Source organism: Euwallacea fornicatus, chromosome 15 (genome assembly GCF_040115645.1).
Source record: "Euwallacea fornicatus isolate EFF26 chromosome 15, ASM4011564v1, whole genome shotgun sequence".
Lineage (NCBI taxonomy): Eukaryota > Metazoa > Arthropoda > Insecta > Coleoptera > Curculionidae > Euwallacea > Euwallacea fornicatus.
The window spans coordinates 2,932,298-2,945,660 of NC_089555.1; the positions used below are offsets into that span (position 1 = coordinate 2,932,298).

At 34.3% G+C, this 13,363-nt stretch overlaps 1 protein-coding gene and 1 long non-coding RNA gene across 4 annotated transcripts in view; one reads left to right on the forward strand and one right to left on the reverse strand.

The window, feature by feature from the left end:
- The window catches only part of LOC136343734 (transmembrane and immunoglobulin domain-containing protein 1-like), a 198,179-nt gene that overhangs the window by 173,449 nt on the left and 11,367 nt on the right, over positions 1-13,363 (forward strand). The window lies entirely within an intron of this gene.
- Positions 10,454-13,041, reverse strand: LOC136343743 (uncharacterized). 2 transcript variants are annotated; one of them, XR_010732843.1, is made up of 3 exons: positions 12,757-13,041; positions 12,542-12,699; positions 10,454-12,484 (listed from the first exon to the last, which is right to left on the reverse strand). It is a non-coding gene; the product is annotated as an uncharacterized lncRNA (long non-coding RNA). The 2 variants fall into 2 exon arrangements; XR_010732844.1 differs by having other exon boundaries at positions 12,542-12,703.

Sequence of the window (13,363 nt, forward strand, 5' to 3'; positions counted from 1 at the left end):
AATGCTCGGAACGAAGACCTTCACCCATCCATCATACACACCCCACTCACTCTCCCACTCACTCATCACCCTCTCTGCGGCCTCCCTCCTAAAACCTTTACCTCTCTCCCACACCATTCTCCTCTCTTTCACTCGCAGTCTGATGGGCGGAATCTTGGCCAGTGCCAAGACCGCTGCGCACGGCTGAATGTTTTCCCTACCAAGAAGTTATCCAAATTTTGAAAGAAGTGGTAATCAGTGGGTGCTAAGTCGGGTGAATACGGTGGATGACGAAGAGTTTCCAATTCCAACTCCTGTAGCTTGGCCGAGGTGACTTGTGCGGTGTGTGGCCGAGCGTTGTCGTGCAACAATAGCGGTGCGCTGCGATTGACTAATCTTGGCTGCTTAACCGTCAGTTGCCTCGTCATTTCGGTCAGTTGTCGGCAGTAGACATCAGCCGTAATCGATTCACCAAGTTTCACGAAGCTGTGATGGATGACACCTGCGTTGGACCACCAAACGGACACCATAAGCTTCTTTTGATGAAGATTTTTTTTCGCACAATGTTTTGGTGGTTCATCTTGATCCAACCACTGCGATGAACGTCTGGTATTGTCATATAGGATCCATTTCTCATCACAAGTAACAATCCGATTCAAAAATGGATCGTTATTATACCGGCACAACAAAGAAACACAAGCTTCGAGACATCGTTCTTTCTGTATGACGTTCAACTCATGCGGTACCCACTTGTCCAGCGTCTTCACCTCACCAATTTCAGCCAAATGAGTCAATATTGTTGTTTAGGCCAGGGGCTTCCTGAGTTCCTGCCTAACAGAAGTGACTGCCTCACTAGGCACCCACAGAGGAATCCAAATACGCTGGCGAGGTTTCTTAGTTGATTCGAAGGACCAGACGGGCTACCGTCATAAAGTAATGGGGTTCCAAAGGTTCGAGAAATTATATAAACTTGGTTACACAAATTACATTAAATTTAATCACAGACTAGTTGAATTGCAGGGTGAGTTGTGACTAACTTATTAACAATAATGCCCGTGTATGGGCTTATATGGCAACGAGAGCTAGAGAAGTTTGTTGCTTTCGCGACGGGGTGAAAAACGGTTCTGGTCTTTGTTCCAAGAGGAGTTTGTGCCCCTTCCCGAAAAGACGCAGGTTCCCGAGTTTGGGTTCCCACGATTTCATGAGAAAGTCGCCACTTTGATGCTTTCACACCATTACCTTATCTCTAACACCCTCTGGTTCATGTCCACTTGCGCGTTTGTTGCCACATTTCATCCTAATTTATTGCTGCCCTTAATGTGTTTGGGCAATTTGCACTTCATAAATCACGGTGAATGTGCACCAGATGAGAAGTGATTAGCGCGGTACCCATGGTTTGGCACCCAGTGGTATGTCGAGCTTTTGTTTCTGGTTTCTCTCTTTACCAGATTTATTACCCAGATGTTAGGGCAATACGTGAGAGCGATTTTTATGTTGGAGTTTTTCCAACAATTGTTTTTTTGGTTACACTGAATGTTAACGAAAATTCGAACGCACTTTGAAGTGGATTCGCTTCCACCACGGCTTTCAGATGATCGGTATCCACTTGAGTTTCAGGTCGTCCACGTGATTCCTTTGTTGCGTCAAAATTGCCAGAACGAAATTTCATGAACATGAACCAACGAGATACTGTTTGCTGTGAAGTGACTTCAGTACCAAACACATCATTAATATTGCGAGCCGTCTGAGCTGTTGTGGTTCCACGGTGGAACTCATATTTCATTAACACACGAATTTCACTATTTTGCATGGATGCAAAAAAATTTTTATAAAAATAAAAGTTTTCAATTATTTTTAACACTTTAAACTCTGATCGAAAGAGGAAGAATGTGCCTTTTCCACATAAAAAAGTCAAGTCCAAATATATATTTAGAGTGAAGTTATTCACAGTTGAATGTGGCATTTCGAGAATCTACTCATTTCATACTATACGACCTAATATCAAATGGTTTTTTTCTAAACTGCTTGTCCGATTTGGACGATTTTCTTTAATGATCGATTGTCGCCTCTAGAACGTTGGTGTATTAACCGCACTCGAAGGAAACCTATTTTTTATAAATACCAAATGTAGCAATTACAGCGTGCTTCTTTAAATAAAATTTATAACACCCTGTAGAGTTCAACAGCTGCATTATCAAGTTAGAATGGTCATCACATTTTAACCTTATCTTTTGTTAACATTTTCTTTTTTGATTTATTCCATTATCTTTCCCATTGCACGAGAAGCACCATTTCATAGCATGGCATGAATTTATTCATTTTATTTACCATTACGAACACTAAGGTAAGTAGGAGGTCATAGAAAACCAAAGGATGACACCGATTGTTTAATACAGTTGCAGCGTTATTTATGTCATTTTTGACAAGTTCTGTTACCGATCAATATGCAACATGAAACACGAAATCTTACCCGTGAAGAATGTGCTCAAGTGCCAATATTGTTTGAAGAAGGCTGGAGTTGCCGAAGAATTGGGGGACGATTTAATGCAAGTCACACAACCGTTTCACGAGCCATGCAAAGATATGGAGAGACTGGAAGTTATGGTCGGAGGCCGGAACAAGAAAGGAATTGAATAACAACTCCAATTTAGGACCGATTTTTAAGGATCTTACCGTTAAGACAACGTTTTGCAACAGCTCGAACTCTTCAAACTCAGCTTTGAGATGCTAATGATTTACAAATTTACACAGAAAGTATTCATCAGCGACTAAGAGCACATAACTTGAGACATGGAATTGCTGCGCGAGGTCCAGCTTCAACTAGAGTTCATCAGAGAGAGAAGTTAAATTTTGCCAGAGAGCATCATAATTGATTAGAGGCTTAATGGCAACAAGTATTATTTACGGATGAGTCCCGATTTTGTTTGTACAATAATGACAGGCGTATCCGTGTATATCTCCTAACGAACGGTATACTCAGGGTAATTTTTCACATGCCACATTGTTTGGAGGAGGGTTTCTGATGATCTGCAGAGGCATCTCTTTGACTGGCCGCACCGAACTCGTCGTCACATATGGAAGCCTTAAGGCTGAAAGATGCAGTAGTGGTCAAAATTATAGCAACTTTTTAAAATTTCAAAAAATTTAGACTTAATGACCTAAATTCAAAATAGGTTTTGAAAATATGATTCTACAATGACTGTTGACGATAGAAGTATATAACAATAAAACAATAATAATTTGTATACCAAAATAATAAAATATATTTATTTCGACCTGGACAGAAATATAGCAACTTTTCCAAAATGATTATAAAGAGTAACAAAACTTCAACAAATTACAAAAGAATTGTTCAATAATTAATATTTTGCATAATACCCTTGCTGCTGAATAACTTCTGCATATCTTCGTGGCATTGAATTTATTAAATTGTTGATGTAATTGTTATCAATACTCTTCCAGGCTTCTTAAAGTGCCTGAAATAAATCCTGTAAATTGGAATATGTATTATTCCGAATTTTATTATCCACATATTCCCATAAATTTTCTATGGGATTGAAATCGGGAAATCGCGACGGCCAAGCAAGAACTTCAATTCTTTCCTCTCTAAACCATTCTGAAACAAGTTTCGATTCATGTTTGGGGTTATTATCTTGTTGAAAAATGCTTGTTAGTGGCATGGTTCCTTCAAGATATGGTTGTAAATGATTCCTGAGGATATCTCGGTACATAAACCGGTCCATGCGACCTTCTATTTTGTGAAGCGGACCCATACCAAAACCAGAGAAACAACCTCAAACCATAATCGAACCTCCTCCATGTTTTAGGGTTGGTAAAACAAACTTTTTTTGCAACCTTGCGCTTTTGGGTTGTCTGACGGCCATCACTGTTAAATAAGTTAAATTTGGACTCATCGCTGAAAACCACCAATTTCCACTGTTCAGATGTCCAGTGTTGGTAATCCTACGCAAAATGAAGTCGGGCTTTCACGTTCTTCTTAGACAGCAATAGTTTTTTCGCTGGTCGCCTACCAAATAATCCATTTTCCACTAATCTTCTTCTTATGGTCTTGGAACCGATATGAGCTAGGTCCCTTTCCTCTAAATGTGATTTTATATGAGTGGATGATAGAAATGGATTTTTTTGACACATTCGAATTATCCATTTATCAGTTATTTTTGTAGTTTTCCTTGTGCGTCCTGATTTTTTTTCAGCTGCTTCACTTCCTGTTTGTCTGAATTTGTAAATGATTCGAGATACAATTGACTTATGCACCCCCAAACTCTTTACAATTTCGCTTTGCCGTTCGCCACTTTTACACCGCTCAGTGATAATTTTCCTGATCTCTAATAAGATCGTTTTACCTCGACCCATAATGGAAATCGTCGATTTAATTTAGAATATAAAACGTCTTTAAACACACAAGTGTGTAAATCAAGTGAAATTTTAAAATTCCAAGAGTTGCTATATTTTTGTCCGGTATTGGAAAAATATGTCTTGATAGTTCCTTCTAGGAATTTTTGATGTTTTCTTTGAATGAATTTTAAACATCAAACAGTTGTGGAAGATAAATAATTTAAAAACGTATATTGGGTTTAGCCGAATAGATACATTTTATTTAAAATTTTTAAAAGTTGCTGTAGTGATGACCACCACTGTACATGGTGCAGGATTTAGATCAACATGTAGTGCCATTTGTGCCGTATATAGGGCAAGGTTTTTTGTTGATGCAACATAATTCCAGGCCTCATATTGCTCGAGTTGTGAGAACTTATCTAAAAGAAGTCAGCATTGCTACCGTAGCATGGCCAGCTCGGAGCCCAGTCTTAAATGCTATAGAGAATCTCTGGGACACTTTTAGCAGGAGATTACAATAGGAACGGAACGTAAACACTTTCGAAGACGTACGGTAGAGATTGATTCAAATATGGGAAGAACTGGACCAAAATGACATACAGTCTCTTATTTTAAGTATGGATCGTTGTTGCGAAGAGCTTATTCGTGCCAGAGTTGGAAATACTCGCTACTGATACTTTTGTTGAACTTGTCTTTGCACTTCGTTTCGTTTCTTGTCGTTGTTTTTAGATATTAATTTTTTCAATAAATACAAGTTATGCTACGAAATGTTGTTTCTCGTGCAATAGGAAAGACAATGGAATAAATCAAAAAAGAAAACGTTAAAAAAAGATAAGGCTAAAATGTAATTACCATTCTAACTTGATAATGCAACTGTTGAACTCTATAGGGTGTTATAAATTTTATTTAAAAAAGCACGCTATAATTGCTACACCTAGTATTTATAAAAAATAGGTTTCTTTCGAATGCGGTTAATAAACCAACGTTCTAGAGGCGACAATCGATCGTTAAAAGAAATCGGACAAGTAGTTCAGAAAAAATCACTTGAAACTTTTGGTTACTTTTCAGTGTTGCGTTAGTTTTTTGGGGAAGTGTATATTGAAATAGAAATTTTTTTATAACAAAAAGTGCTTGATTGTTCATGTAATTTTCCAAGATTGTCAGCAGTTTTATACAGGGTGTTTAATAAACGTGTGCCAACCCAATATTGCATTTTTTGAACAACCAAGCTTTGCTTTTTTTATATATTTGAATTCTGCGTTTTATTACGAATTCGACGATATACTATATAGGTCTTATCTCATATCTTACAATTATTATTCTTATAATTATAATGAAAATAGAAGCGACAGATATAATAAATCACTCCAATTGAAGTGATATGATTACCAAATGCTTACTAAATTTGGAAAAAAGATATCGATTATACGTTGAACGTGGTTTAAGGAACTTTGAACAATACCTGTAAAATAATAACAAAAACAAAGGAATAAGTTTATTCTGCCTCATTGTTATTTTCTTCAATTTAATTTAATTTCAGTTTTAATAACTAACAATACTTATACTCCTGTTGGGCTTAAAAGTAAATATTGGGTTAAGAAAATAAGAAAAATAAAAAATACCTTTTGAAACGTTTTTCTCATATTTGAAGTTAATATAGTATAAATTGACTAAATTTGGTATCTTTTTTCTTTAACATATAGCATTTTTCAAAGAAAACATTGATTATGAACGTAATAAATTGTTGTATTTAATTTTGGGACAATCCATAATCATTACAAAACAAATTACTACTATTGACCACATCAGATAAATTGTTTTCAAATCTGACTAAGTTATATTTGTAGACCAACGCCATCGGACCATATTGCATGGGAGCAAATTTTTGTATTACGTTGAATTCGTAATAGAACGCAGAATCTAAATATGTAAAAAAAAGTAGTGCTTAATTGTTCAAAAAATGCAATGTTGGGTTCATACCCGTTCATTAAACATCCTGTATAAAACTCCTGACTATCTTAAAAACTACATAATCTGTCAAGTGCTGTTTGTTATATTTTTTTCCCATTTCAATATATTAAAAAGTTAGAAGGGGCGGGACTTTTCGCATAAACACCCTGTACATATATACTTCTGATGTCTTAATCCGAACCAATTATCGCATACATATTTGTTGGTACTTTCAACGAAATCAACATCGCTTCATCCTGCCTTAGTTATTATGAAGAAACCAACTAGAATTTGGCATCTAGGAACGAATCGGGGCAGATTTTTGGAACGCCCAGCGCCTGTTCCCTTGAAATTTGGAACACGGAAGTGAAATGTAAATAAATAAAACTGGACTTTCTTATGCACGTGGGCAATCGGTGGTGTCGGGACAATTTGCGAATAAAAATCTTACTGATTTATAGACAAAACCAGCACCGTTGCTTACATCCTGTATGTTTTCCTAATTTCGCAACCCAGATGGTTAAAAAAACAATGGAATAATGGCCAGTAATTAGCCGCCACAGATGCGGTCAAACTCAGTTCAGAGTATTTTAAAGTTTAACAGAAATAATTGAGAATCATATAGTGAGTGAAATACAGCAATTTATTTATTAAAACTTATTATTATATATATATTATATATTATTATATATACAGGGTGTTTCCTAACTACGTGTAAAAAATTTAAAGGCGTAATCCTCGACTGATTTTGAGTCAAAAATGTCTAATAAACATATGTCCGCAAACGTCTTGTTTCCAAGATACAGGGTGTTGACTGAAAGACGTTGAAAAAGGTTTTAAAGGTTTCTAAAGGTTTGGTGATATTTACTAACTTGTTTATTGTTAGTTTTTTTTTCTACTTCCACTGCTATAAACAAGATAGTCAGTGTTATTTTGGTGTTTTACTCTCTAAAGTGAAAGAATTTAGTTCTGTGTCCTAAAAATCAGATTATACCTCAGTTTTGAAAATTTTTCAAATGCCTAATTACACTAATCAAGAAATGACCAATATGGTTTTTGTTTACGGCCTTGCTGATGGTAAGTGTTTGGCAGCGAGGCGCATTTACATGGAAAAGTTTCCAAACCACCAAGCTCCCAACCACCAAACCTTTAAAAACCTCTTTCAACGTCTTTGTGATACAAGATCTCTTATGAAGTAATGGTGGTCATTTTCAGCAATTCTTATAATTAATCATTAAAGCATTCCCCCAAAAAATTGTCTTTTCTAAAATTCAAACACCGAAATTGAGTCATTTTGGAAATAAAATCTCTTTTTCTTGTCACATTTCAACACCCTGTATCTTGGAAACAAGGCATTTGCAGACATACGTTTATTAGACATTTTTGATTCAAAATCAGTCGAGGATTACGCCTTTAAATTTTTTACACGTAGTTAGGAAACGCCCTGTATATTATAATTTACTTATTAAAACACAAATCTTTCGTTACTCACATACAGGGTGTCACGATCTTCATTAAAAAAATCGAAATTTATTAATAGCTCTTAAACTTCTACAAGTATTAGAATGATAGTTTTCTCACACTTTGCATGTTCAATTTGCCATAAAAACATTCAATTTTAGATCCACCAGGAGCGTGCAAACGGGCACCACTTGAGATATTTTTCTAGAAAAAATGGTACGCCAATTATTTGTGCTCAAACTAAAAATTATTTTTCGAATCCCCGTTCAATTTAGAAGAGAAAAGCTCACTTGACTTTTTTCTCTGACGTATCGTTTTTCGATAAAAAAAAAATTAAAACCATCTGCATGCACGCCATTTAATAGTTGTTTCAATACTCTTAAAATATGAACAAAATTCGGAGGTAAAAAATTTGAATTAAATTTATTGCCAATAGAATCAACAGTGATAAATAAACCTAAATTATTATAACAAGTGCTCAAAATGAAGACCATCTTCCTCAATACACATTTCAAATCTTTTCCGCAACGATTAAGTAGCGACTGATTATTATTAAACGGCGTGCATGCAGACAGTTTTTATTTTTTTTACCGAAAAATGATACTTCAGAGGAAAAAACTCAAATGAACTTTTATCTACTAAATTGAACTGAAATTCCAAAAATAATTTTTAATTTGAGAAAAACCATTGAAGTACCATTTTTTTCGTAAAAAATATCCCAAGTAGTGCCCGTCTGCATTCCACTGGTGGATGTAATGCTATTGATTTTACAGCAAAATATGGACTATTTAAAATGCAAGTGTGAGCAAACTTTCATTGTAAAACCTGTAGAGATTTGAAAGCTATTAATAATTTTTACCTTGTACCTCAGTAATAAAAAATTTGTGAATTTAGATTTAATAAGTGAATCGTTGTATTTTAATCACTTCTACATGATTTTCAATTATTTCTGTTAAACTTTGAAATATCATGCATATAGGAGGTCTAAAAAGTGTTCATACAGTTATTAGGGTGCTTTTATTAAGGTAGATTTAATAAACAATGCTTTAAAGCAAAATAAAAGTTAACAATATTTTGTACAAATAAAAATGAAACAATATTGGAAATGCTTGAACGAAAAAAGTATTCGAGCATATAGTTGATTTTAATTATTTTTAATTAATAAAACAGAAAAAATAAAGTTTCAATGTTTTATTGGTTATCGTTTTCCCTGGATAACCGCTTGTAGACGACGAGGTAAGGAGTTAATTAACTTATTGGTGATTTTTGTAGAATTTTTTTGCATTTCTTACTTTAACATCGCTTGTAGCTATGTTTTGCTGTGAAGATGATGTTTCCGAAGCAGTTTATCAAGATGTCCCCCAAACGTTCAATATGATTCAGATCCACAAGTTGAGAATGTGTTTTTAACTAGTGGAGAACATTGTACAACTACCATTGGCTCACTGGTTTGTGGCGCTGCTTGGGATCATTATCTTATTGGAAGTAATAATGTCCAGCTAATCAAAGTTTTGTAGCACGTTCATGTAAATTTTGCATTAATATGTCTGTATACATAAACCTATCCATGGTTCTTTCCGTAAAATAAAGATAATCCACTCCATTTGTACCCATACAACCCCAGATTAAGACGTTTCCACCTTAATGTTTTACTGTTGGCTGCAGATTCCATGGATGCATGCATTTTCCTGATTTTCTCCGAATAAAATTTGTTCCGTCAGAGTGAAAATGGTAAAATTTACTTTCGTCTGAAAATATTACTTCTTGACAAAATTCTAAGGGCTTGCCTAAACGGAAGAACATTACAAGCTCCATCCTTAGTTTTCGATTTTTCTTACTAATTCATGACTTTTTTACACGGTTTCTACCATGCGAATTGCTTCTTCTTAGATGAGTTATAAGTGTTTCTGGATGAATACGATATCCAGTGGCAGATTCCGATTCAACTGTCAAAGAGGGAGTACTCACATGAGTTTTTTAGTATTATTGTTTGATAGTGATATTTTCATTCCTCTTGATTATTCAGAACATGTTTTATTTTCAATACTTTTTAATTTCTTTAGTATGTACGACACAGTACTAAAAGGTATGTCAATCGTTTTAGCTATTTTTCTCATTAATTTACCTTCTTCATAATGACGCAAAATAAATTTCTTGATTTCCATACTCCATTCCTCGCCTTTCCGACCCATTTATTAATTTTAATATTGAATTGCATTAGAATATTATGCTAAATTTCGCTGAACTAATACGTTTCTGTATTTTATTAGAAATGCAGACATACAACGACAAAAAGAAAATATTTGAAAAAGTACCAATTATTTATTAGTTGAATTACTTTCAATTAATATCTATTTTTTATTTGCAATAAATATGATTGACTTTTATTTTGTTTGAAAGAGTTCTTTATTAAGCTTAATTTGTAACTGCTCTTCGTATGTTTTCAATTTCACAAAACTATTAAACATACATACATACATACATACATAGATAAGTACAGCAACCTAATTGGTGTACGAATAATTTTTTGACCTATAGCTTTTTCTAGAGCTTTGTGCTGTACAATTCGAGAATGACTGAGAAATCATTGAAATTGTTATAAATTTTAATGTTAATTGGGGACTAGCTAGTTTATTGTTGTTGATGAGCATCTGTCTTAGAATTCACGGAAAAGAAAGTATAATTAAGTTTAATACATGCAGGGTGATTAACGACGCAACCAACACAGAACAGGTACATATAGAGCACTTTAAAAACATGCCGATTATTTATATGAAGTTTGTTTCTGATGCCTACAGTTGCTGAGATATCAACTTCAGAAGAGGAATAACAATATTTAGGAAATGTTTTTGTTTTATTTATGTCTTCACTTACTAAAAATTTTAAATGCCTGAAACCTCAATAAGTGGTGATGTAAAAGAGGTCACCCTTAAAATTACATGAATTTTTCTAAACCTAATCTAACATATTACTAAAATTTAACAATATGACAATATATTTAATTTTACCTCTTTTTGTGGTCTTGTATATTTCTCGGGACATCGTTCGTTATCGAGGAAAAAATATTTTGTGATTTAGTGTCAAAAATTCAAACAAAAAGAATTAATATGCCTTAAAGAGTAAAATGCCATAGTTCAACTACTTTTCAATTTTTCTGTTTCTTAGAGAAGGACTTTTGTCAAATCTGACGCCATTCAACTTCATGCAACGTACAAATTTTTCGTACATCCTATTTTTGTTTATAGTAATTTTGTAGTGAAAATGGCTGAAAAATTCACATTTCGTGAACAAGTTGATGTACTGTTATTATTGGAATTGTGTGCCATGCAAAAGTGTAACAGTTAAATAAAAATTAATTAAATTATAACATTCTAGGGAGTGTTGAAAATGAACCCTCAAACTACCACCTCATGAAAATCCCGACAATTTGATATACCACAGCCCACAGCCCATCGAATTATACGACAGAATTTGTTACATCCGTATCATTTTCGAAAAATTGAAGAATTATTATCGCAAGACTTACAGCCAAGACTATTTTTTTTGTCATTTCATTTATATTCATTTTCACAATTCCCGCCATTTTGAACAATATCTTTAATATTTATTATATAATTTTAATAATAATTAATTTCCAATAGTATCACATTTTAAATAGATTTTATTCTACATTTACTAACAGTGAAATCTCGTTTTAGTTATCGTTTGCAAAATTTTTCTAACTAAGAAACTAGATGAGCTATGATTAAGTTTAAAGCTTACTATTATGATTTAATTTTTTTTAACTATTATACATCTAATCGGCACAAAACCACAATATTAATAGCAGAACAACTTGTTCATAAAATGTGAACTTTCTAGCTTTTTTTACTACAAAATTACTATAAACACATCAAGTTTACTACAAACACATATAAGACAAACGAAAAATTTATACACTGCATAGCCTTGTATGACATCAGATGTGACAAGAGTCGTATCCTAGAACAATTGTAGAGCAGTTGAAGCATGGTCTTTTACTCTTTAAAACACATAATTTCTTTTTGCTTAATCTGATTGGTCTTAACAGTAAATCACAATTTTTTTGTTTCAATAACAAACGATTTCTCGAAAAAGGTACAAAAAAATCTAAATTTAAATTTAGTGTCACATTGTTAAACCTTAGTTGTATGTTAAATTAAAGTTAAAAAAATTCATATAATTTTAAGGGTGGCCCGGTCCTAAACCACCCACTATTGGGCTTTCAAGCACTTCAAATTTTTAGCAAATAATGACGTAAATAAAAAATAACATTTCACGAATATGATTATTCCAGATTAAAGCTTTTCTAAAATACAGATTTGTTTAATTTTTTTATTCATCTTCTGAAGTCGATATCTCAGCAACCATAGGCATCAGAAAAAATTTCATTTAAAAAATCGACATGTTTTGAGGTCCTCTACACGCACCTGTTCCGTGTTTGTTACGTTGTGAATCACTCGATATTTAATTGCTAATTATAACAGATGATGTTAGGACCTGTATCTCATGAAATCCAATTATATGTGGCATCCACACCATCCTCCATAGGTCGTTTTACTTTACGCTTGTTGATAAGGGAACCGACACCCCCTCTAGGGGATTTAGGTAAAATTACTGGTCTTGTAAAATGCCGAGTCGCTTCCTCTGTCTCGTTATTGCTCTTTTTTATCGCTATCGTTTAGCACGTAAATCATCAGGTTTTTTCAATAAACCTTAGCTATAGTTAGGAAGGTTATTTTTACACAAAACAGTGTCTCTGAGATGGCAAACTCACGGTGGTCCAAAAGGGATTATCCAGTTCATAACTATCTTGGCGGTCGTTTTGAGGAATTACCTCACTTTGGCCTTGTGAGAAGGGTCATACAAACTTTCGGTCACGTCAAGCGGGAAACCCACAGCACAACACAATACATCAGTCAATAAGTCTTCGGTCTGACTAAGAAAATCGATCCAATAATGTCATGTAATATTCGCTATTAATACTTTTACCTTTCTGAAAACAGCCGAAGGACAAAATGCCATACCCAAAATACGGATGCCATAACTGTGCCAGATGACTTTTGAGTGTTTGGTCGCTTTGGACGACATTCATCTGCCGCCGTCCGCTCAGCTGATGATCTTTTGGATTTAGGTGTGTAATAATGGATCCACATTTCATTCTTTGTCACATACCAACGCAAGAAATTTTTTTTATGGCGCCAAACAGCGCTCTGAATCGTCGGCGCGTTGTCCGGCATGAGCAAAAACGGCACTGAATCAAAATGTAAATGAATTGTCAGAATGTCGTGAAATTTTGACACGTACGGTTTGAATGTTGGTACTATCCAAAAATCATATGGATTTGGCAACACTGTCACCATGTATGTGTCAAACCGGAGATTTATTAACTAAAACGTTATTTTTGATCCGTCAATCCGAACTCGCCATCGCATCACCCTGTCTTATGTACTTCTTGTATCGTATTTACATCTTGTAATCTGAGGGGATAAGCACGTTTTTTCTCGTCGATTCATCATGAAAATGTCTTGTAGAGTTATGAGAAATCTGTTGCTTCAGTCAGATAACGTCAAAAATGATGAAAAGTCACCGTGCCTGA